The sequence below is a fragment of the Anser brachyrhynchus genome (genome assembly GCF_964034855.1).
Source record: "Anser brachyrhynchus genome assembly, contig: SCAFFOLD_54, whole genome shotgun sequence".
NCBI classification, from domain to species: domain Eukaryota; kingdom Metazoa; phylum Chordata; class Aves; order Anseriformes; family Anatidae; genus Anser; species Anser brachyrhynchus.
Window position 1 is genome coordinate 521808 of NW_027663535.1, and position 25643 is coordinate 547450.

The 25643-nt window shown below is 53.2% G+C and overlaps 1 long non-coding RNA gene across 1 annotated transcript in view; it reads left to right on the plus strand.

Moving 5' to 3' along the window:
- Window positions 1-1176, plus strand: part of LOC308187313 — a 102612-nt gene extending 101436 nt beyond the window's left edge. Inside the window, exon 2 of the long non-coding RNA XR_013944601.1 lies at window positions 798-1176. This is a non-coding gene — a long non-coding RNA (uncharacterized lncRNA). The remainder of the gene's footprint in view (window positions 1-797) is intronic.
- Window positions 1177-25643: the final 24467 nt, after the last annotated feature.

A 25643-nucleotide genomic window follows, 5' to 3' on the forward strand; every position in this document is an offset into this window, starting at 1 on the left:
CCGACGTCTCCGATTCGGTTGTAGATTACGGCTTGTGGGGCGGCGGTGTTGGCATCTGCTCGGCCTTGTCATCAGCCGATGAGAAGGAAGGACATGATTCGTACTCCTTCCCAGCCTACGAATAGGAGGAATATGTTGTTTGCGGTTGTTAGGAGGAGTATGGCGACTAGGAATGTCAGTAGGTAGGTGAAAAATTTTGTTACGTATGGCTCTGAGGCCATGTATCATATGGCGAATTGTAGGATTGATCATGTTACAAATAGGGCGATTGGAAGAAATGTTATTGAGTATTGGTCTATTTTTAGGCTCAGGGGGATTTTAAAGTTTATAATGAATTTTCACTCCCAGTGGCAGGTGACAGATTCTACTCCCGAGTAGATGAATGCGGTTGTAGGGGCTAGGCTAATTAGGAATGCGGTTTTAACAGCGCGGGTGGTGGCTTGTGGGGTGTTTTTAAAGTTTTTAAATAGAAATGGCAGGATGACTGGGGTTAGGAGGATTGTCAGCGTGAGTAGTGTGAGGGAGTTGATTAGTAGTGTGGGGTTCACTACTTTTACTTGGATTTGCACCAAGATGGGTGGTTCCTAAGACCAGTGGATTGCTGTTATCCTTTAAAAGTAAGGGGGCTGAGGTTTTAGGCTCAGATGTAAGAGTTAGCAGCTCTTGTTGGTTAAACCCTCCCCTCGGCAGGTAAGAAGGTTTGAACTTCTATTCTTAGAATCACAGTCTAATGTTTGGTTTAAACTATACTTGCATGAGGGGATTCCGGAGATCAGTTCGGGTTTGAGGATTAGGAGGAATATTGGGATAATGTGGAGTGTTATGAGCAGGTGTTCTCGTGTGGTTGAGTTTTGCATAGATGTGATGTGGGAGGGGATTGAGCCTCGTTGGGTCATTAGTAGTATGAATAAGGTGTAGGAGGCGGTTAGTAGGGTTGCGATTCCTGTTAGGATGATCGTGAAGGCAGATCAGTTGAATAAGGTGATTATAATGGTTAGCTCTGCTATGAGGTTTGTTGTTGGGGGTAAGGCTATGTTTGTTAGATTGGCCAGCAATCATCAGGTAGCTATGAGTGGTAGGAGAGGTTGTAGGCCTCGTGTGAGTAGTAGAATTCGGCTGTGCGTACGTTCATAGTTTGTGTTGTCTAGGCAGAATAGTATGGAGGAAGTTAGTCCATGGGAAATTATTAGGATCATTGCCCCTGAGAATGATCAGTGGGTTTGGATTATTCCTGCGGCGATAACTAGGCCTATGTGGCTAACGGATGAATAAGCGATTAGTGATTTTAGGTCTGTCTGTCGTAGGCAGATTGAGCTAGTCATTAGGGCGCCTCATAGGGCCAGGGTTAGGAAGGGGTAGTGCAGGAGGTTGGACAGTGGGCCCATAAATAGAGTGACTCGTATAATTCCGTATCCTCCTAGCTTTAGTAGTAGGGCGGCGAGGAGTATTGAGCCTGCGATGGGTGCTTCTACGTGGGCTTTTGGCAGTCAGAGGTGTAGGCCGTATAGTGGGGCTTTTACTATGAATGCTATGAGCAGTGCTAGACCTGATAGTATTCCTGTCCATGAGGTGGATAGGGTTGGGTGGGTTAGTTGTAGGGTTGGCAGGTGCAGGGTGCCAATTTTCACGTATAGGTGTATGATTGTGATTAGCAGGGGTAGAGAGCTTACTGGCGTGTAGAATAGCAGGTAGATGCCAGCGCTTAGGCGTTCTGGTTGGTTCCCCCATCGGGTGATTAAGATTAGGGTGGGAATGAGGGTTGCTTCAAATGAGATGTAAAATAGTGCTAGTTCTGTGGTGGAAAAGGCTAGTAGGATGAATGGCTGGACTGCGACTAAGGTTGAGATAAAGATTCGTTTGCGTTGTAGGGGTTCTTGTTGCAGGTGGTTTTGGCTTGCTATGATTATGAGTGGGAGTAGTCAGCAGGATAGTACTAGGAGGGGGGATGAGATTTGGTCAATTCCTGTTCAGTTGGATAAAAATTTGTAGGGGTAGTAGGTTGGGATTAATCACTGTAGGCTTAGGGCAGCGATTAGGAGGCTGTATAAGGTGGTGTTAGTCCATAGAAATTTTGGTGGAGACAGCAGGGCTGTTGGAAGAAGTATGATTGTGGGTAGGATGATTTTTAGCATTGCAGGAGGTTTAGGTTGTGTAGATGGTCGGAGCCATGTGTGCGGGTGGAGGCTACTAGGATGGCCAGGCCTGTGCCCGCCTCATACGCTGAGAAGGTTAGCATGAGAATTGGTACCATGGTGAATGAGGAGACTTGGTTTTCGATGGATCATATTGATAGGCCTACGAATATCGATAATATTATGCTTTCAAGGCATAGTAGGGCGGATACTAGGTGGGTTCGGTGGAAGGCTAGTCCTAGTCCGCTGAAAATGAAGGCTGAGTAGAAGCTTAAATGTAGGGGCGACATAAGAAAGTTACAGGGTTGGCTGTAATCTGCTGGGTCGAAACCAGCTATCTTTTTGGTTAGACTAACTTTCTGTTATTCTGCTCATTCTAGGCCCCCTTGAATTCACTCGTAGGCCAGTCCGAGTGTTAGGAGAAGGAGGATCACTACAGTTCAGGTGAGGGTCATTAGGGGGGATTGGAGTTGGACGGCTCATGGCAGGGGGAGTAGGAGGGCGATTTCTAGGTCGAATAGGACGAACAGGATGGCTACTGAGGAAGAATCGGACTGAGAATGGTAATCGAGCAGATCCAAGTGGGTCGAATCCACATTCGTACGGTGAGAGTTTCTCTGAGTCGGGGTTTATTTGGGCGAGTCAGAAGTTTAATGCGGTTAGGGCGGCGCTTAGGATTGATGATAGGGCGAATATGAACATGAGTGCGTTCATTGCTCTCCTCTGGGTTTATACCAGATTCTAGAGATTGGAAGTCAATTGTAATTAATATACTAGAAGAGCAAGATCCTCATCAGTAGATGGTTATGTAGAGGAATAGTCAGATGACGTCTACGAAGTGTCAGTATCAGGCTGCTGCCTCGAATCCGAAGTGGTGGTCTGATGTAAAGTGGAACTTGATCAGTCGGAAGAGGCAGACGGTCAGGAAGGAGGATCCGATGATTACGTGGAGTCCGTGGAATCCAGTGGCAACGAAGAAGGTAGATCCGTAGACGCTATCGGCGATTGAGAATGGGGCTTCGTGGTATTCTATTGCTTGTAGGGCTGTGAAGTAGAATCCCAGGAGGATCGTTAGGGTTAGGGCGTGGATGGCGTGTTTTCGATTTCCTTCTGTGATGCTGTGATGGGCTCACGTTACGGTAACGCCTGAGGCTAGTAGGATGGCTGTGTTTAGTAGGGGGACTTCTATCGGGTTGAGTGGTTTAATTCCTGTTGGGGGTCATTGGCCTCCTAGTTCTGGGGTTGGGGCCAGGCTCGAGTGGAAGAACGCTCAGAAGAACCCTAAGAAGAAGAATGCTTCGGATGTGATGAAAAGGATTATGCCGTATCGTAGGCCTTTTTGGACTGTGGGAGTGTGATGGCCTTGGAAGGTGCTTTCTCGTACAATGTCTCGTCATCATTGGAGTATTACTAGGAGTATTGAGATGAGGCCTAGGGTTAGTAGTATGGATGAGTTGTAGTGGAATCACATGATTAATCCTGAGGTTGTGAGTAGGGCGGCGGCTGCCCCGAAGATTGGTCAAGGGCTTGGGTCAACTATGTGGTATGAGTGTGCTTGGTGTGCCATTAGATGTTTTCTTGTAAGTATAGGCTTAGAAGGAGCACGAAGACGTAGGCCTGGATTATGGCTACTGCTACTTCTAGGATGGTTAGGAGTAGTAGGATGATTATTGTTAGGATGGATACTGCAGGAAGGGTGGGTATTAATGCAATGGAGGCTGTAGAGATGAGTTGGATGAGTAAGTGTCCTGCTGTAAGGTTGGCTGTAAGGCGGACTCCGAGGGCTAGGGGGCGGATTAGTAGGCTGGTTGTTTCGATCAGGATTAGTGCGGGGATTAGGGGTGTAGGGGTACCTTCGGGTAATAGGTGGGCTAAAGAGGCTGATGGTTGGTTTCGTAGGCCTGTTAGTAGTGTGGCGAGCCATAGTGGGAAGGCTAGGGCTATGTTCATAGATAGTTGGGTGGTTGGGGTGAATGTATATGGAAGGAGGCCTAGAAGGTTGATTGTAAGAAGTATGATTATTAGGGATGTAAATATTATGGCTCATTTGTGGCCATTTTTGTTGAGTGGGACTATTAGTTGTTTTGTGATTAGGTGAAGGAGTCATGTTTGGATAGTAGAAAGGCGGTTGTTGATTCATCGGTTGTTTGGGGACGGGAATAGTAGGGCTGGGAAGAGTAGGGATAGTAGGATTAAGGGGATGCCGAATAGATTGGGGCTGGAAAATTGGTCAAAGAAGCTTAGGTTCATGGTCAGGATCATGGTGTGGGTTTGGTAGTGAGGGAGGTCTTATTTGATGGGGGGTTGGTTGTGGTGAAGGCTAGTAGTTTTGGTTGGATGAGGAGTGCTAGGGTTAATCAGGTTATAATTATGATTGAAAATCATGGTGCGGGGTTAAGCTGTGGCATATCATTAAGGAGGGGGAAGTCCCTCTTTGGCTAGCTTAAAAGGCTAGTGCTGTTGCATAGCTTCTTAATGATTAGGATGATGATAGAAGGGACGATCAGGCCTCGAAATGTGGGAGTGGGGTTGATTCTACTACAATGGGTATGTAGCTGTGATTAGCCCCGCAAATTTCTGAGCATTGTCCGTAAAAAATCCCAGGCCGGGTGGTAATGAATGAAGTTTGGTTTAGTCGGCCTGGGATTGCGTCTGTTTTAACTCCGAGCGTTGGGACTGCTCAGGAGTGGAGTACGTCTCCTGCAGTAATGATCACGCGGATGGGGGATTCTATTGGGATAACTACGCGGTGGTCAACTTCTAGCAGTCGGAAGTGGCCGTTGGGTAAGTCTGGGGTGGGCACTATGTAGGAGTCGAATGATAGGTCTTTGAAGTCTGTATATTCGTAGCTTCAGTATCATTGGTGGCCGATGGCTTTTAGGGTGAGGTCTGGTTCATCGATTTTGTCCATTATGTAGAGGATTTGTAGGGATGGGAGGGCGAGGAGTACCAGGACGATAGCAGGTAGGATTGTCCAGATCAGCTCTACTTCTTGGGCGTCTACAGCATTGGACGAGAGTTTTTCTGTTAGTATGTGGGCTAAAAGGTAGAGAACTAGGCTGCAGATAGCTAGGGCAACGATTAGGGCGTGGTCGTGGAATTCAACGAGTTCTTCTATGATGGGTGATGAGGCGTCTTGGAATCCTAGTTGGGAGTGGTTGGCCACATGAGATGTACAGGATTTTTACCTGTGATTTAGTCTTGACAAGGCTATGTAATTAGTTTACTAACGTCTCATAAGAAAGAAGCATGAGCGGTTAATGCAGTTGGCTTGAAACCAGCATGTGAGGGTTCGATTCCTTCCTTTCTTGTACTTGGACGAAGGCCGGTTCCTCGAAAGTATGGTATGGGGGAGGGCAGCCGTGGATTCATTCAACGTTTGTGGTAGTTAGTTCTGGTTGTAGGACTTTTCGTTTGGCCGGAAAGGCTTCTCAGATGATGAATATTAGTATGATTACGGCTACTATTGAGATTAGGGAGCCGATGGAGGAAATGGTGTTTCATAGTGTGTAGGCGTCGGGATAGTCCGAGTATCGTCGGGGTATTCCTGCTAGGCCTAGGAAGTGCTGGGGGAAGAACGTTAGGTTTACTCTTGTAAATATTACCCCGAAGTGGGCTTTTGCTCATGTTTGGTGTAGGGTAAACCCAGTGAGTAGTGGGAATCAGTGAGTAAATCCTGCTAGAATGGCAAAGACGGCGCCTATGGATAGGACGTAGTGGAAGTGGGCAACTACGTAGTACGTGTCGTGCAGGGCGATGTCTAGGGAAGAGTTTGCAAGAACGATTCCTGTTAATCCTCCGATGGTAAATAGGAAGATAAATCCTAGAGCTCATAGTATTGGGGGGGTCTCATTTGATTGTTCCTCCGTGCAGGGTGGCTAGTCAGCTAAATACTTTGATTCCGGTAGGGATGGCAATGATTATAGTGGCTGATGTAAAGTAGGCTCGGGTATCAACGTCTATTCCTACTGTAAACATGTGGTGAGCTCAGACGATGAATCCTAGGAAGCCGATGGATAGTATGGCTCAGACTATTCCCATGTAGCCGAAGGGCTCCTTTTTGCCTGAGTAGTACGTGACTACGTGTGAGATGATTCCGAACCCCGGTAGGATCAGAATATAGACTTCTGGGTGTCCGAAGAATCAGAATAGGTGTTGGTACAGGATTGGGTCTCCTCCTCCAGCGGGGTCGAAGAATGTGGTGTTTAGGTTTCGATCAGTTAGTAATATTGTAATACCGGCGGCGAGTACGGGGAGTGATAGAAGGAGTAGGATGGCGGTAATTAGTACGGATCAGACAAATAGTGGGGTTTGGTATTGTGAGAGTGCGGGGGGTTTTATGTTGATGGCTGTGGTGATAAAGTTGATGGCCCCAAGGATGGAGGAGATACCGGCTAAGTGGAGTGAGAAGATAGCCAGGTCTACTGAAGCTCCGGCGTGGGCAAGGTTACCTGCTAGGGGAGGGTAGACAGTTCAGCCTGTGCCGGCGCCAGCTTCTACAGTGGATGAGACTAGTAGTAGGAGGAATGATGAGGGGAGGAGTCAAAAGCTTATGTTGTTTATTAGCGGGAATGCTATGTCGGGGGCACCGATTATGAGGGGGACTACTCAGTTGCCGAATCCTCCGATCATGAGCGGATGCAGTGCAGTGAGTCCAGAGAGTGCACTGGCACCACTGGGCATGCAGTGCAGTGAGTCCAAAGACTTCACTGGCAAAACTGGGGATGCAGTGCAGTGAGTCCAGAGAGTGCACTGGCACCACTGGGGATGCAGTGCAGTGAGTCCAGAGATTGCACTGGCACCACCGGGGCTGCAGTGCAGTGAGTCCAGAGAGTGCACTGGCACCACTGGGGATGCACTGCAGTGAGTCCAGAGAGTGCACTGGCACCACTGGTGATGCAGTACAGTGAGTCCAGAGAGTGCACTGGCACCACTGGGGATGCACTGCAGTGAGTCCAGAGAGTGCACTGGCACCACTGGGGATGCACTACAGTGAGTCCAGAGATTGCACTGGCACCACTGGGGATGCAGTGCACTGAGTCCAGAGAGTGCACTGGCACCACTGGGGATGCAGTGCATTGAGTCCAGAGAGTGCACTGGCACCACTGGGGATGCACTTCAGTGAGTCCAGAGAGTGCACTGACACGACTGGGGATGCAGTGCAGTGAGTCCAGAGAGTGCACTGGCACCACTGGGGATGCAGTGCAGTGAGTCCAGAGAGTGCTCTGGCACCACTGGGGATGCAGTGCAGTGAGTCCAGAGAGTGCACTGGCACCACTGGGGATGCAGTGCAGCGAGTCCAGAGAGTGCACTGGCACCACTGGGGATGCAGTCCAGTGAGTCCAGTGAGTGCACTGGCACCACTGGGGATGCAGCGCAGTGACTGCAGAGAGTACACTGGCACCACCGGGGATTCACTGCAGTGAGTCCAGAGAGTGCACTGGCACCACCTGTGATGCAGTGCAGTGAGTCCAGTGAGTGCACTGGCACCACTGGGGATGCAGTGCTGTGACTCCAGAGAGCGCACTGGCACCACTGGGGATGCAGTGCAGTCAGTCCAGTGAGTGCACTGGCACCACTGGGGGTGCAGTACAGTGAGTCCAGAGAGTGCACTGACACCACTGGGGATGCAGTGCAGTGAGTCCAGAGAGTGCACTGGCACCACTGGGGATGCAGTGCAGTGAGTCCAGAGAGTGCACTGGCACCACTGGGGCTTCAGTGCAGTGAGACCAGAGAGTGCACTGGCAACACTGGGGATGCACTGCAGTGAGTCCAGAGAGTGCACTGGCACCACTGGGGATGCACTGCAGTTAGTCCAGAGAGTGCACTGTCACCACTGGGGATGCAGTACAGTGAGTCCAGAGACTGCACTGGCACCAGTGGGGATGCAGTACAGTGAGTCCACAGAGTGCACTGGCACCACTGGACATGCAGTGCAGTGAGTCCAGAGAGTGCACTGGCACCACTGGGGATGCACTTCAGTGACTCCAGAGAGTGCACTGGCACCACTGGGGATGCAGTGCAGTGAGTCCAAAGACTTCACTGGCACCACTGGGGATGCAGTGCAGTGAGTCCAGAGAGTGCACTGGCACCACTGGGGATGCAGTGAAGTGAGTGCAGAGAGTGCACTGGCGCCACTGGGGATGCACTGCAGTGAGTCCAGAGAGTGCACTGGCACCACTGGGGATGCACTACAGTGAGTCCAGAGAGTGCACTGGCACCACTGGGGATGCAGTGCAGTGAGTCCAGAGAGTGCACTGGCACCACTGGGGATGCAGTGCAGTGAGTCCAGTGAGTGTACTGGCACCACTGGGGATGCACTTCAGTGAGCCCAGAGAGTGCACTGGCACCACTGAGAATGCACTTCAGTGAGTCCAGAGAGTGCACTGGCACCACTGGGGATGCACTGCAGTGAGTCCAGAGAGTGCACTAGCACCACTGGGGATGCAGTGCAGTGAATCCTGTGAGTACACTGGCACCACTGGGGATGCAGTGCAGTGAGTCCAGAGAGCTCACTGGCACCACTGGGGATGCAGTGCAGTTACTCCAGAGACTGCACTGGCGCCACTGGAGATGCAGTGCAGTGAGTCCAGTGAATGCACTGGCACCACTGGGGATGCAGTGCAGTGAGTCCAGAGAGTGCACTGGCACCACTGGTGATGCAGTACAGTGAGTCCAGTGAGTGCACTGGTACCACTGGGCCTGCAGTGCAGTGAGTCCAGAGAGTGCACTGGCACCACTGGGGATGCAGTGCAGTGAGTCCAGAGAGTGCACTGGCACCACCGATGATGCAGTACAGTGAGTCCAGTGAGTGCACTGGCACCACTGGGGATGTAGTGCAGTGACTCGAGACAGTGCACTGGCACCACTGGGGATGCAGTGCAGTGAGTCCAGAGAGTGCACTGGCACCACTGGGGATGCAGTGCAGTGAGGCCAGAGAGTGCACTGGCAGCAGTGGGGATGCAGTGCAGTGAGTCCAGAGACTTCACTGGCACCACTGGGGATGCAGTGCAGTGAGTCCAGAGAGTGCACTGGCACCACTAGGGATGCACTGCTGTGAGTCCAGAGAGTGCACTGGCACCACTGGTGATGCAGTGCAGTGAGTCCAGAGAGTGCACTGGCACCACTGGGGATGCAGTGCCGTGAGTCCAGGGAGTGCACTGGCACCACTGGGGATGCACTGCAGTGAGTGCAGAGAGTGCACTGGCACCACTGGGGATGCAGTGCTGTGACTCCAGAGAGCGCACTGGCACCACTGGGGATGCAGTGCAGTGAGTGCAGAGAGTGCACTGGCACCACTGGGGATGCACTTCAGTGACTCCAGAGGGTGCACTGGCACCACTGGGGATGCAGTGCAGTGAGTCCAAAGACTTCACTGGCAAAACTGGTGATGCAGTTTAGTGAGTCCAGAGAGTGCACTGGCACCACCGGGGCTGCAGTGCAGTGAGTCCAGAGAGTGCACTGGCACCACTGGGGATGCACTGCAGTGAGTCCAGAGAGTGCACTGGCACCACTGGTGATGCAGTACAGTGAGTCCAGAGAGTGCACTGGCACCACTGGGGATGCACTGCAGTGAGTCCAGAGAGTGCACTGGCACCACTGGGGATGCACTACAGTGAGTCCAGATATTGCACTGGCACCACTGGGGATGCAGTGCACTGAGTCCAGAGAGTGCACTGGCACCCCTGGGGATGCAGTGCATTGAGTCCAGAGAGTGCACTGGCACAACTGGGGATGCACTTCAGTGAGTCCAGAGAGTGCACTGACAAGACTGGGGATGCAGTGCAGTGAGTCCAGAGAGTGCACTGGCACCACTGGGGATGCAGTGCAGTGAGTCCAGAGAGTGCTCTGGCACCACTGGGGATGCAGTGCAGTGAGTCCAGAGAGTGCACTGGCACCACTGGGGATGCAGTGCAGTGAGTCCAGAGAGTGCACTGGCACCACTGGGGATGCAGTCCAGTGAGTCCAGTGAGTGCACTGGCACCACTGGGGATGCAGCGCAGTGACTGCAGAGAGTACACTGGCACCACCGGGGATTCACTGCAGTGAGTCCAGAGAGTGCACTGGCACCACCTGTGATGCAGTGCAGTGAGTCCAGTGAGTGCACTGGCACCACTGGGGATGCAGTGCTGTGACTCCAGAGAGCGCACTGGCACCACTGGGGATGCAGTGCAGTCAGTCCAGTGAGTGCACTGGCACCACTGGGGGTGCAGTACAGTGAGTCCAGAGAGTGCACTGACACCACTGGGGATGCAGTGCAGTGAGTCCAGAGAGTGCACTGGCACCACTGGGGATGCAGTGCAGTGAGTCCAGAGAGTGCACTGGCACCACTGGGGCTTCAGTGCAGTGAGATCAGAGAGTGCACTGGCAACACTGGGGATGCACTGCAGTGAGTCCAGAGAGTGCACTGGCACCACTGGGGATGCAGTGCAGTTAGTCCAGAGAGTGCACTGTCACCACTGGGGATGCAGTACAGTGAGTCCAGAGAGTGCACTGGCACCAGTGGGGATGCAGTACAGTGAGTCCACAGAGTGCACTGGCACCACTGGACATGCAGTGCAGTGAGTCCAGAGAGTGCACTGGCACCACTGGGGATGCACTTCAGTGACTCCAGAGAGTGCACTGGCACCACTGGGGATGCAGTGCAGTGAGTCCAAAGACTTCACTGGCACCACTGGGGATGCAGTGCAGTGAGTCCAGAGAGTGCACTGGCACCACTGGGGATGCAGTGAAGTGAGTGCAGAGAGTGCACTGGCACCACTGGGGATGCACTGCAGTGAGTCCAGAGAGTGCACTGGCACCACTGGGGATGCACTACAGTGAGTCCAGAGAGTGCACTGGCACCACTGGGGATGCAGTGCAGTGAGTCCAGAGAGTGCACTGGCACCACTGGGGATGCAGTGCAGTGAGTCCAGTGAGTGTACTGGCACCACTGGGGATGCACTTCAGTGAGCCCAGAGAGTGCACTGGCACCACTGAGAATGCACTTCAGTGAGTCCAGAGAGTGCACTGGCACCACTGGGGATGCACTGCAGTGAGTCCAGAGAGTGCACTAGCACCACTGGGGATGCAGTGCAGTGAATCCTGTGAGTACACTGGCACCACTGGGGATGCAGTGCAGTGAGTCCAGAGAGCTCACTGGCACCACTGGGGATGCAGTGCAGTTACTCCAGAGACTGCACTGGCACCACTGGAGATGCAGTGCAGTGAGTCCAGTGAATGCACTGGCACCACTGGGGATGCAGTGCAGTGAGTCCAGAGAGTGCACTGGCACCACTGGTGATGCAGTACAGTGAGTCCAGTGAGTGCACTGGTACCACTGGGCCTGCAGTGCAGTGAGTCCAGAGAGTGCACTGGCACCACTGGGGATGCAGTGCAGTGAGTCCAGAGAGTGCACTGGCACCACCGATGATGCAGTACAGTGAGTCCAGTGAGTGCACTGGCACCACTGGGGATGTAGTGCAGTGACTCGAGACAGTGCACTGGCACCACTGGGGATGCAGTGCAGTGAGTCCAGAGAGTGCACTGGCACCACTGGGGATGCAGTGCAGTGAGGCCAGAGAGTGCACTGGCAGCAGTGGGGATGCAGTGCAGTGAGTCCAGAGACTTCACTGGCACCACTGGGGATGCAGTGCAGTGAGTCCAGAGAGTGCACTGGCACCACCGGGGATGCAGTGCAGTGAGTCCAGAGACTTCACTGGCACCACTGGGGATGCAGTGCAGTGAGTCCAGAGAGTGCATTGGCACCACTGGGGATGCAGTGCAGTGAGTCCAGAGAGTGCACTGGCACCACTAGGGATGCACTGCTGTGAGTCCAGAGAGTGCACTGGCACCACTGGTGATGCAGTACAGTGTGTCCAGAGAGTGCACTGGCACCACTGGGGATGCACTGCAGTGAGTCCAGAGAGTGCACTGGCACCACTGGGGATGCAGTGCAGTGAGTCCAGAGAGTGCACTGGCACCACTGGTGATGCAGTACAGTGAGTCCAGTGAGTGCACTGGTACCACTGGGCCTGCAGTGCAGTGAGTCCAGAGAGTGCACTGGCACCACTGGGGATGCAGTGCAGTGAGTCCAGAGAGTGCACTGGCACCACCGATGATGCAGTACAGTGAGTCCAGTGAGTGCACTGGCACCACTGGGGATGTAGTGCAGTGACTCGAGACAGTGCACTGGCACCACTGGGGATGCAGTGCAGTGAGTCCAGAGAGTGCACTGGCACCACTGGGGATGCAGTGCAGTGAGGCCAGAGAGTGCACTGGCAGCAGTGGGGATGCAGTGCAGTGAGTCCAGAGACTTCACTGGCACCACTGGGGATGCAGTGCAGTGAGTCCAGAGAGTGCACTGGCACCACCGGGGATGCAGTGCAGTGAGTCCAGAGACTTCACTGGCACCACTGGGGATGCAGTGCAGTGAGTCCAGAGAGTGCATTGGCACCACTGGGGATGCAGTGCAGTGAGTCCAGAGAGTGCACTGGCACCACTAGGGATGCACTGCTGTGAGTCCAGAGAGTGCACTGGCACCACTGGTGATGCAGTACAGTGTGTCCAGAGAGTGCACTGGCACCACTGGGGATGCACTGCAGTGAGTCCAGAGAGTGCACTGGCACCACTGGGGATGCACTACAGTGAGTCCAGAGATTGCACTGGCACCACTGGGGATGCAGTGCAGTGAGTCCAGAGAGTGCACTGGCACCACTGGGGATGCAGTGCAGTGAGTCCAGAGAGTGCACTGGCACCACTGGGGATGCACTTCAGTGAGTACAGAGAGTGCACTGACACCACTGCGGATACAGTGCAGTGAGTCCAGAGAGTGCACTGGCACCACTGGGGATGCAGTGCAGTGAGTCCAGAGAGTGCTCTGGCATAACTGGGGATGCAGTGCAGTGAGTCCAGAGAGTACACTGGCACCACTGGGGATGCAGTGCAGTGAGTCCAAAGAGTGCACTGGCACCACAGGGGATGTAGTGCATTGAGTCCAGAGAGTGCACTGGCACCACTGGTGATGCAGTCCAGTGAGTCCAGTGAATGCACTGGCACCACTGGGGATGCTGTGCAGTGAGTGCAGAGAGTGCACTGGCACCACCTGTGTTGCAGTACAGTGTGTTCAGTGAGTGCACTGGCACCACTGGGGATTCAGTGCTGTGACTCCGGAGAGCGCACTGGCACCACTGGGGATGCAGTGCAGTCAGTCCAGTGAGTGCACTGGCACCACTGGGGATGCAGTGCAGTGAGTGCAGAGAGTGCAATGGCACCACTGGTGATGCACTTCAGTGAGTCCAGAGAGTGCACTGGCACCACTGGGGATGCAGTGCAGTGAGTCCAGAGATTGCACTGGCACCACTGGGGATGCAGTGCTGTGACTCCAGAGAGCGCACTGGCACCACTGTGGATGCAGTGCAGTGAGTGCAGAGAGTGCACTGGCACCACTGGGGATGCACTTCAGTGAGTCCAGAGAGTGCACTGGCACCACTGGGGATGGAGTACAGTGAGTCCAGAGAGTGCACTGGCACCACTGGGGATGCACTGCAGTGAGTCCAGAGAGTGCACTGGCACCACTGGTGATGCAGTGCAGTGAGTCCAGAGAGTGCACTGGCACCACTGGGGATGCAGTGCTGTGAGTCCAGGGAGTGCACTGGCACCACTGGGGATGCACTGCAGTGAGTGCAGAGAGTGCACTGGCACCACTGGGGATGCAGTGCTGTGACTCCAGAGAGCGCACTGGCACCACTGGGGATGCAGTGCAGTGAGTGCAGAGAGTGCACTGGCACCACTGGGGATGCACTTCAGTGACTCCAGAGAGTGCACTGGCACCACTGGGGATGCAGTGCAGTGAGTCCAAAGACTTCACTGGCAAAACTGGGGATGCAGTGCAGTGAGTCCAGAGAGTGCACTGGCACCACTGGGGATGCAGTGCAGTGAGTCCAGAGATTGCACTGGCACCACCGGGGCTGCAGTGCAGTGAGTCCAGATAGTGCACTGGCACCACTGGGGATGCACTGCAGTGAGTCCAGAGAGTGCACTGGCACCACTGGTGATGCAGTACAGTGAGTCCAGAGAGTGCACTGGCACCACTGGGGATGCACTGCAGTGAGTCCAGAGAGTGCACTGGCACCACTGGGGATGCACTACAGTGAGTCCAGAGATTGCACTGGCACCACTGGGGATGCAGTGCACTGAGTCCAGAGAGTGCACTGGCACCACTGGGGATGCAGTGCATTGAGTCCAGAGAGTGCACTGGCACAACTGGGGATGCACTTCAGTGAGTCCAGAGAGTGCACTGACACGACTGGGGATGCAGTGCAGTGAGTCCAGAGAGTGCACTGGCACCACTGGGGATGCAGTGCAGTGAGTCCAGAGACTGCTCTGGCACCACTGGGGATGCAGTGCAGTGAGTCCAGAGAGTGCACTGGCACCACTGGGGATGCAGTGCAGTGAGTCCAGAGAGTCCACTGGCACCACTGGGGATGCAGTCCAGTGAGTCCAGTGAGTGCACTGGCACCACTGGGGATGCAGCGCAGTGACTGCAGAGAGTACACTGGCACCACCGGGGATTCACTGCAGTGAGTCCAGAGAGTGCACTGGCACCACCTGTGATGCAGTGCAGTGAGTCCAGTGAGTGCACTGGCACCACTGGGGATGCAGTGCTGTGACTCCAGAGAGCGCACTGGCACCACTGGGGATGCAGTGCAGTGAGTCCAGAGAGTGCACTGGCACCACTGGGGGTGCAGTACAGTGAGTCCAGAGAGTGCACTGACACCACTGGGGATGCAGTGCAGTGAGTCCAGAGAGTGCACTGGCACCACTGGGGATGCAGTGCAGTGAGTCCAGAGAGTGCACTGGCACCACTGGGGCTTCAGTGCAGTGAGACCAGAGAGTGCACTGGCAACACTGGGGATGCACTGCAGTGAGTCCAGAGAGTGCACTGGCACCACTGGGGATGCACTGCAGTTAGTCCAGAGAGTGCACTGTCACCACTGGGGATGCAGTACAGTGAGTCCAGAGAGTGCACTGGCACCAGTGGGGATGCAGTACAGTGAGTCCACAGAGTGCACTGGCACCACTGGACATGCAGTGCAGTGAGTCCAGAGAGTGCACTGGCACCACTGGGGATGCACTTCAGTGACTCCAGAGAGTGCACTGGCACCACTGGGGATGCAGTGCAGTGAGTCCAAAGACTTCACTGGCACCACTGGGGATGCAGTGCAGTGAGTCCAGAGAGTGCACTGGCACCACTGGGGATGCAGTGAAGTGAGTGCAGAGAGTGCACTGGCACCACTGGGGATGCACTGCAGTGAGTCCAGAGAGTGCACTGGCACCACTGGGGATGCACTACAGTGAGTCCAGAGAGTGCATTGGCACCACTGGGGATGCAGTGCAGTGAGTCCAGAGAGTGCACTGGCACCACTGGGGATGCAGTGCAGTGAGTCCAGTGAGTGTACTGGCACCACTGGGGATGCACTTCAGTGAGCCCAGAGAGTGCACTGGCACCACTGAGAATGCACTTCAGTGAGTCCAGAGAGTGCACTGGCACCACTGGGGATGCACTGCAGTGAGTCCAGAGAGTGCACTAGCACCACTGGGGATGCAGTGCAGTGAATCCTGTGAGTACACTGGCACCACTGGGGATGCAGTGCAGTGAGTCCAGAGAGCTCACTGGCACAACTGGGGATGCAGTGCAGTTACTCCAGAGACTGCACTGGCACCACTGGAGATGCAGTGCAGTGAGTCCAGTGAATGCACTGGCACCACTGGGGATGCAGTGCAGTGAGTCCAGAGAGTGCACTGGCACCACTGGGGATGCAGTGCCGTGAGTCCAGGGAGTGCACTGGCACCACTGGGGATGCACTGCAGTGAGTGCAGAGAGTGCACTGGCACCACTGGGGATGCAGTGCTGTGACTCCAGAGAGCGCACTGGCACCACTGGGGATGCAGTGCAGTGAGTCCAGAGAGTGCACTGGCACCACTGGGGATGCACTTCAGTGACTCCAGAGAGTGCACTGGCACCACTGGGGATGCAGTGCAGTGAGTCCAAAGACTTCACTGGCAAAACTGGGGATGCAGTGCAGTGAGTCCAGAGAGTGCACTGGCACCACTGGGGATGCAGTGCAGTGAGTCCAGAGATTGCACTGGCACCACCGGGGCTGCAGTGCAGTGAGTCCAGAGAGTGCACTGGCACCACTGGGGATGCACTGCAGTGAGTCCAGAGAGTGCACTGGCACCACTGGTGATGCAGTACAGTGAGTCCAGAGAGTGCACTGGCACCACTGGGGATGCACTGCAGTGAGTCCAGAGAGTGCACTGGCACCACTGGGGATGCACTACAGTGAGTCCAGAGATTGCACTGGCACCACTGGGGATGCAGTGCACTGAGTCCAGAGAGTGCACTGGCACCACTGGGGATGCAGTGCATTGAGTCCAGAGAGTGCACTGGCACAACTGGGGATGCACTTCAGTGAGTCCAGAGAGTGCACTGACACGACTGGGGATGCAGTGCAGTGAGTCCAGAGAGTGCACTGGCACCACTGGGGATGCAGTGCAGTGAGTCCAGAGAGTGCTCTGGCACCACTGGGGATGCAGTGCAGTGAGTCCAGAGAGTGCACTGGCACCACTGGGGATGCAGTGCAGTGAGTCCAGAGAGTGCACTGGCACCACTGTTGATGCAGTCCAGTGAGTCCAGTGAGTGCACTGGCACCACTGGGGATGCACTGCAGTGAGTCCAGAGAGTACACTGGCACCACCGGGGATTCACTGCAGTGAGTCCAGAGAGTGCACTGGCACCACCTGTGATGCAGTGCAGTGAGTCCAGTGAGTGCACTGGCACCACTGGGGATGCAGTGCTGTGACTCCAGAGAGTGCACTGGCACCACTGGGGATGCAGTGCAGTCAGTCCAGTGAGTGCACTGGCACCACTGGGGGTGCAGTACAGTGAGTCCAGAGAGTGCACTGGCACCACTGGGGATGCAGTGCAGTGAGTCCAGAGAGTGCACTGGCACCACTGGGGATGCAGTGCAGTGAGTCCAGAGAGTGCACTGGCACCACTGGGGCTTCAGTGCAGTGAGACCAGAGAGTGCACTGGCAACACTGGGGATGCACTGCAGTGAGTCCAGAGAGTGCACTGGCACCACTGGGGATGCACTGCAGTTAGTCCAGAGAGTGCACTGTCACCACTGGGGATGCAGTACAGTGAGTCCAGAGAGTGCACTGGCACCACTGGGGATGCAGTACAGTGAGTCCACAGAGTGCACTGGCACCACTGGACATGCAGTGCAGTGAGTCCAGAGAGTGCACTGGCACCACTGGAGATGCACTTCAGTGACTCCAGAGAGTGCACTGGCACCACTGGGGATGCAGTGCAGTGAGTCCAAAGACTTCACTGGCACCACTGGGGATGCAGTGCAGTGAGTCCAGAGAGTGCACTGGCACCACTGGGGATGCAGTGAAGTGAGTGCAGAGAGTGCACTGGCACCACTGGGGATGCACTGCAGTGAGTCCAGAGAGTGCACTGGCACCACTGGGGATGCACTACAGTGAGTCCAGAGAGTGCACTGGCACCACTGGGGATGCAGTGCAGTGAGTCCAGAGAGTGCACTGGCACCACTGGGGATGCAGTGCAGTGAGTCCAGTGAGTGTACTGGCACCACTGGGGATGCACTTCAGTGAGCCCAGAGAGTGCACTGGCACCACTGAGAATGCACTTCAGTGAGTCCAGAGAGTGCACTGGCACCACTGGGGATGCACTGCAGTGAGTCCAGAGAGTGCACTAGCACCACTGGAGATGCAGTGCAGTGAATCCTGTGAGTACACTGGCACCACTGGGGATGCAGTGCAGTGAGTCCAGAGAGCTCACTGGCACCACTGGGGATGCAGTGCAGTTACTCCAGAGACTGCACTGGCACCACTGGAGATGCAGTGCAGTGAGTCCAGTGAATGCACTGGCACCACTGGGGATGCAGTGCAGTGAGTCCAGAGAGTGCACTGGCACCACTGGTGATGCAGTACAGTGAGTCCAGTGAGTGCACTGGTACCACTGGGCCTGCAGTGCAGTGAGTCCAGAGAGTGCACTGGCACCACTGGGGATGCAGTGCAGTGAGTCCAGAGAGTGCACTGGCACCACCGATGATGCAGTACAGTGAGTCCAGTGAGTGCACTGGCACCACTGGGGATGTAGTGCAGTGACTCGAGACAGTGCACTGGCACCACTGGGGATGCAGTGCAGTGAGTCCAGAGTGTGCACTGGCACCACTGGGGATGCAGTGCAGTGAGGCCAGAGAGTGCACTGGCAGCAGTGGGGATGCAGTGCAGTGAGTCCAGAGACTTCACTGGCACCACTGGGGATGCAGTGCAGTGAGTCCAGAGAGTGCAGTGGCACCACCGGGGATGCAGTGCAGTGAGTCCAGAGACTTCACTGGCACCACTGGGGATGCAGTGCAGTGAGTCCAGAGAGTGCATTGGCACCACTGGGGATGCACTGCAGTGAGTCCAGAGAGTGCACTGGCACCACTAGGGATGCACTGCTGTGAGTCCAGAGAGTGCACTGGCACCACTGGTGATGCAGTACAGTGTGTCCAGAGAGTGCACTGGCACCACTGGGGATGCACTGCAGTGAGTCCAGAGAGTGCACTGGCACCACTGGGGATGCACTACAGTGAGTCCAGAGATTGCACTGGCACCACTGGGGATGCAGTGCAGTGAGTCCAGAGAGTGCACTGGCACCACTGGGGATGCAGTGCAGTGAGTCCAGAGAGTGCACTGGCACCACTGGGGATGCAGTGCAGTGAGTCCAGAGAGTGCTCTGGCACCACTGGGGATGCAGTGCAGTGAGTCCAGAGAGTACACTGGCACCACTGGGGATGCAGTGCAGTGAGTCCAGAGAGTGCACTGGAACCACTGGGGATGTAGTGCATTGAGTCCAGAGAGTGCACTGGCACCACTGGTGATGCAGTCCAGTGAGTCCAGTGAATGCACTGGCACCACTGGGGATGCTGTGCAGTGAGTGCAGAGAGTGCACTGGCACCACCTGTGTTGCAGTACAGTGTGTTCAGTGAGTGCACTGGCACCACTGGGGATTCAGTGCTGTGACTCCGGAGAGCGCACTGGCACCACTGGGGATGCAGTGCAGTCAGTCCAGTGAGTGCACTGGCACCACTGGGGATGCAGTGCAGTGAGTGCAGAGAGTGCAATGGCACCACTGGTGATGCACTTCAGTGAGTCCAGAGAGTGCACTGGCACCACTGGGGATGCACTGCAGTGAGTCCAGAGAGTGCACTGGCACCACTGGGGATGCACTGCAGTGAGTCCAGAGAGTGCACTGGCACCACTGGGGCTGCAGTGCAGTGAGTCCAGAGAGTGCACTGGCACCACTGGGGATGCACTGCAGTGAGTCCAGATATTGCACTGACACCACTGGGGATGCAGTGCAGTGAGTCCAGAGAGTGCACTGGCACCACTGGGGATGCACTACAGTGAGTCCACAGAGTGCACTGGCACCACTGGGGATGCTCTGCAGTGAGTCCAGAGATTGCACTGGCACCACTGGGGATGCAGTGCAGTGAGTGCAGAGAGTGCACTGGCACCACTGGGAATGCACTTCAGTGAGTTCAGAGAGTGCACTTGCACCACTGGGGATGGGTTTCAAGCCAACTGCATTAACCGCTCATGCTTCTTTCTTATGAGACGTTAGTAAACCAATTACATAGCCTTGTCAAGACTAAATCACAGGTAAAAATCCTGTACATCTCATGTGGCCAACCACTCCCAACTAGGATTCCAAGAACCAGGAGGTTCGGTGAAAATAGGGCTAGTGCTATTAGAGGGGTGATTATTAGGGTAAGCCCTAAGCTGTCTTTAATGGAGAAGTATGGGTGGAATGGGATTTTGTCGCAGTCTGATACGATTCCTAGTGGGTTATTTGAGCCTGATTCGTGTAGGAAGGTTAGGTGGACTAGGGTGATTCCTGCAATTAGGAAGGGCAGTAGGAAGTGGATGGCGAAGAATCGGGTTAAGGTTGGATTGTCTACTGAGAATCCTCCTCAGGCTCATTCTACTAGAGTTTGCCCAATGTACGGGATGGCTGAGAATAGGTTGGTGATTACGGTGGCCCCTCAGAATGACATTTGTCCTCATGGTAGGACATACCCTACGAAGGCAGTTGCTATTAGGGTGAGTAGGAGGATTACTCCTGTGTTTCAGGTTTCTTTGTATAGGTAGGAGCCGTAGTAGAGGCCTCGTCCGATGTGTAAGTAGATGCAGATAAAGAAGAGCGAAGCACCGTTGGCGTGGAGGTTGCGGATGAGCCATCCGTACTGGACGTCTCGGCATGTGTGAGCTACTGAGGAGAAGGCGAGTCAAGTGTCTGCGGTGTAGTGTATGGCTAGTAGCAGGCCTGTTAGGATTTGTGTGGCTAAGCAGATGGCTAGAAGGGAGCCGAAGTTTCATCAGGCAGAGATGTTGGAGGGGGCGGGTAGGTCGATTAGGGAGTTGTTGATTATTTTTAGTAGGGGATGGGATTTGCGGATGTTAGGGGCCATTAGTGAGTCTGTGTGTTATTAGGATTATTACCAGGATGGAGAGGGCGAAGGATCCTAGGTAGGCCTTAATTAGCCCTGTGTGTATTGAGGTTGCGGCTTTGCTTGCGGCTACTTGTAGTTCAGCAAGGCCCTCTGGCCCTATTTTTTTGAGTCAGGAGAGGTCGATCAAGTGTAGGGCAATGTTTTGTCCCTTTTCTAGTAGGTTTTTGGAGAAGAATCGGTGTACTAGGGGGTTGAAGTACCCTAATGCAGAGGAGAAGTTTATGAGGGGGTTTGGTTTGGGGTGAGTGAGGGTGTGTGTTATGTTCGATAGTTCTAGGGCTAGGATGATTCCTAGGATTGTTATGAGGATGGCAGCAGTTTTGGTGATAAGGGGTATGGTTATTGGGGGGGTTTTGGTTGGTGTGATGAAAGAGGTAATGATTATTCCTGCTGTAATGCTGCCTAGGGCGAGTCGGGTTAGGGGGGCGGTGATTAGTGGGTTGTTTTCGTTTATTGATACTATTGGGGGGATTCGGGTTTGTCCAGCTTGGACTAGGATGGTTATGCGGATGCTGTAGGTTGCGGTGAATGCTGTGGCTATAAGGGTTAGGAGTAGGGCTCAAGTATTTAGGTATGATGTGTTTAAGCTTTCGATGATGAGGTCTTTTGAGTAGAATCCGGCTAGGAATGGGGTTCCTATCAGCGCCAGGTTTCCGATGGTTAGGCAGGAAGTAGTGACTGGGAGTATTTTCTGTAGGCCTCCTATCTTTCGGATATCTTGTTCTCCGTTTAGGTTGTGGATGATAGACCCTGAGCATAGGAATAGTATGGCTTTAAAGAAGGCATGGGTTGAGATGTGTAGGAAGGCTAGTTGTGGGAGGTTTAGTCCGATAGTGACTATTATTAGTCCTAGTTGGCTGGATGTTGAGAAAGCAATGATTTTTTTGATGTCATTTTGGGTTAGGGCGCATGTGGCAGCGAATAGGGTTGATAGAGCACCTAGGCATAGGCAGGCAGTTAGGGCTGTCTGGTTGGTGGCTAGCAGGGGGTGCATGCGGATGAGCAGGAAGATTCCGGCTACTACTATGATACTGGAGTGCAGTAGGGCTGATACTGGGGTGGGGCCTTCTATTGCTGCGGGCAGTCATGGGTGGAGTCCAAATTGGGCGGATTTTCCTGCGGCTGCGAGGATTAATCCTATGAGGGGGAGGATTGGGGTTTGGTGGGGGTGTACGGCTTGTTGGATCTCTCAGGTGTTGAATGTTGAAGCTAGTCATGCTATGCTCAGGATCAGTCCGACGTCTCCGATTCGGTTGTAGATTACGGCTTGTAGGGCGGCGGTGTTGGCATCTGCTCGGCCTTGTCATCAGCCGATGAGAAGGAAGGACATGATTCGTACTCCTTCCCAGCCTACGAATAGGAGGAATATGTTGTTTGCGGTTGTTAGGAGGAGTATGGCGACTAGGAATGTCAGTAGGTAGGTGAAAAATTTTGTTACGTATGGCTCTGAGGCCATGTATCATATGGCGAATTGTAGGATTGATCATGTTACAAATAGGGCGATTGGAAGAAATGTTATTGAGTATTGGTCTATTTTTAGGCTCAGGGGGATTTTAAAGTTTATAATGAATTTTCACTCCCAGTGGCAGGTGACAGATTCTACTCCCGAGTAGATGAATGCGGTTGTAGGGGCTAGGCTAATTAGGAATGCGGTTTTAACAGCGCGGGTGGTGGCTTGTGGGGTGTTTTTAAAGTTTTTAAATAGAAATGGCAGGATGATTGGGGTTAGGAGGATTGTCAGCGTGAGTAGTGTGAGGGAGTTGATTAGTAGTGTGGGGTTCACTACTTTTACTTGGATTTGCACCAAGATGGGTGGTTCCTAAGACCAGTGGATTGCTGTTATCCTTTAAAAGTAAGGGGGCTGAGGTTTTAGGCTCAGATGTAAGAGTTAGCAGCTCTTGTTGGTTAAACCCTCCCCTCGGCAGGTAAGAAGGTTTGAACTTCTATTCTTAGAATCACAGTCTAATGTTTGGTTTAAACTATACTTGCATGAGGGGATTCCGGAGATCAGTTCGGGTTTGAGGATTAGGAGGAATATTGGGATAATGTGGAGTGTTATGAGCAGGTGTTCTCGCGTGGTTGAGTTTTGCATAGATGTGATGTGGGAGGGGATTGAGCCTCGTTGGGTCATTAGTAGTATGAATAAGGTGTAGGAGGCGGTTAGTAGGGTTGCGATTCCTGTTAGGATGATCGTGAAGGCAGATCAGTTGAATAAGGTGATTATAATGGTTAGCTCTGCTATGAGGTTTGTTGTTGGGGGTAAGGCTATGTTTGTTAGATTGGCCAGCAATCATCAGGTAGCTATGAGTGGTAGGAGAGGTTGTAGGCCTCGTGTGAGTAGTAGAATTCGGCTGTGCGTACGTTCATAGTTTGTGTTGGCTAGGCAGAATAGTATGGAGGAAGTTAGTCCATGGGAAATTATTAGGATCATTGCCCCTGAGAATGATCAGTGGGTTTGGATTATTCCTGCGGCGATAACTAGGCCTATGTGGCTAACGGATGAATAAGCGATTAGTGATTTTAGGTCTGTCTGTCGTAGGCAGATTGAGCTAGTCATTAGGGCGCCTCATAGGGCCAGGGTTAGGAAGGGGTAGTGCAGGAGGTTGGACAGTGGGCCCATAAATAGAGTGACTCGTATAATTCCGTATCCTCCTAGCTTTAGTAGTAGGGCGGCGAGGAGTATTGAGCCTGCGATGGGTGCTTCTACGTGGGCTTTTGGCAGTCAGAGGTGTAGGCCGTATAGTGGGGCTTTTACTATGAATGCTATGAGCAGTGCTAGACCTGATAGTATTCCTGTCCATGAGGTGGATAGGGTTGGGTGGGTTAGTTGTAGGGTTGGCAGGTGCAGGGTGCCAATTTTCACGTATAGGTGTATGATTGTGATTAGCAGGGGTAGAGAGCTTACTGGCGTGTAGAATAGCAGGTAGATGCCAGCGCTTAGGCGTTCTGGTTGGTTCCCCCATCGGGTGATTAAGATTAGGGTGGGAATGAGGGTTGCTTCAAATGAGATGTAAAATAGTGCTAGTTCTGTGGTGGAAAAGGCTAGTAGGATGAATGGCTGGACTGCGACTAAGGTTGAGATAAAGATTCGTTTGCGTTGTAGGGGTTCTTGTTGCAGGTGGTTTTGGCTTGCTATGATTATGAGTGGGAGTAGTCAGCAGGATAGTACTAGGAGGGGGGATGAGATTTGGTCAATTCCTGTTCAGTTGGATAAAAATTTGTAGGGGTAGTAGGTTGGGATTAATCACTGTAGGCTTAGGGCAGCGATTAGGAGGCTGTATAAGGTGGTGTTAGTCCATAGAAATTTTGGTGGAGACAGCAGGGCTGTTGGAAGAAGTATGATTGTGGGTAGGATGATTTTTAGCATTGCAGGAGGTTTAGGTTGTGTAGATGGTCGGAGCCATGTGTGCGGGTGGAGGCTACTAGGATGGCCAGGCCTGTGCCCGCCTCACACGCTGAGAAGGTTAGCATGAGAATTGGTACCATGGTGAATGAGGAGACTTGGTTTTCGATGGATCATATTGATAGGCCTACGAATATCGATAATATTATGCTTTCAAGGCATAGTAGGGCGGATACTAGGTGGGTTCGGTGGAAGGCTAGTCCTAGTCCGCTGAAAATGAAGGCTGAGTAGAAGCTTAAATGTAGGGGCGACATAAAAAAGTTACAGGGTTGGCTGTAATCTGCTGGGTCGAAACCAGCTATCTTTTTGGTTAGACTAACTTTCTGTTATTCTGCTCATTCTAGGCCCCCTTGAATTCACTCGTAGGCCAGTCCGAGTGTTAGGAGAAGGAGGATCACTACAGTTCAGGTGAGGGTCATTAGGGGGGATTGGAGTTGGACGGCTCATGGCAGGGGGAGTAGGAGGGCGATTTCTAGGTCGAATAGGACGAACAGGATGGCTACTGAGGAAGAATCGGACTGAGAATGGTAATCGAGCAGATCCAAGTGGGTCGAATCCACATTCGTACGGTGAGAGTTTCTCTGAGTCGGGGTTTATTTGGGCGAGTCAGAAGTTTAATGCGGTTAGGGCGGCGCTTAGGATTGATGATAGGGCGAATATGAACATGAGTGCGTTCATTGCTCTCCTCTGGGTTTATACCAGATTCTAGAGATTGGAAGTCAATTGTAATTAATATACTAGAAGAGCAAGATCCTCATCAGTAGATGGTTATGTAGAGGAATAGTCAGATGACGTCTACGAAGTGTCAGTATCAGGCTGCTGCCTCGAATCCGAAGTGGTGGTCTGATGTAAAGTGGAACTTGATCAGTCGGAAGAGGCAGACGGTCAGGAAGGAGAATCCGATGATTACGTGGAGTCCGTGGAATCCAGTGGCAACGAAGAAGGTAGATCCGTAGACGCTATCGGCGATTGAGAATGGGGCTTCGTGGTATTCTATTGCTTGTAGGGCTGTGAAGTAGAATCCCAGGAGGATCGTTAGGGTTAGGGCGTGGATGGCGTGTTTTCGGTTTCCTTCTGTGATGCTGTGATGGGCTCACGTTACGGTAACGCCTGAGGCTAGTAGGATGGCTGTGTTTAGTAGGGGGACTTCTATCGGGTTGAGTGGTTTAATTCCTGTTGGGGGTCATTGGCCTCCTAGTTCTGGGGTTGGGGCCAGGCTCGAGTGGAAGAACGCTCAGAAGAACCCTAAGAAGAAGAATGCTTCGGATGTGATGAAAAGGATTATGCCGTATCGTAGGCCTTTTTGGACTGTGGGAGTGTGATGGCCTTGGAAGGTGCTTTCTCGTACAATGTCTCGTCATCATTGGAGTATTACTAGGAGTATTGAGATGAGGCCTAGGGTTAGTAGTATGGATGAGTTGTAGTGGAATCACATGATTAATCCTGAGGTTGTGAGTAGGGCGGCGGCTGCCCCGAAGATTGGTCAAGGGCTTGGGTCAACTATGTGGTATGAGTGTGCTTGGTGTGCCATTAGATGTT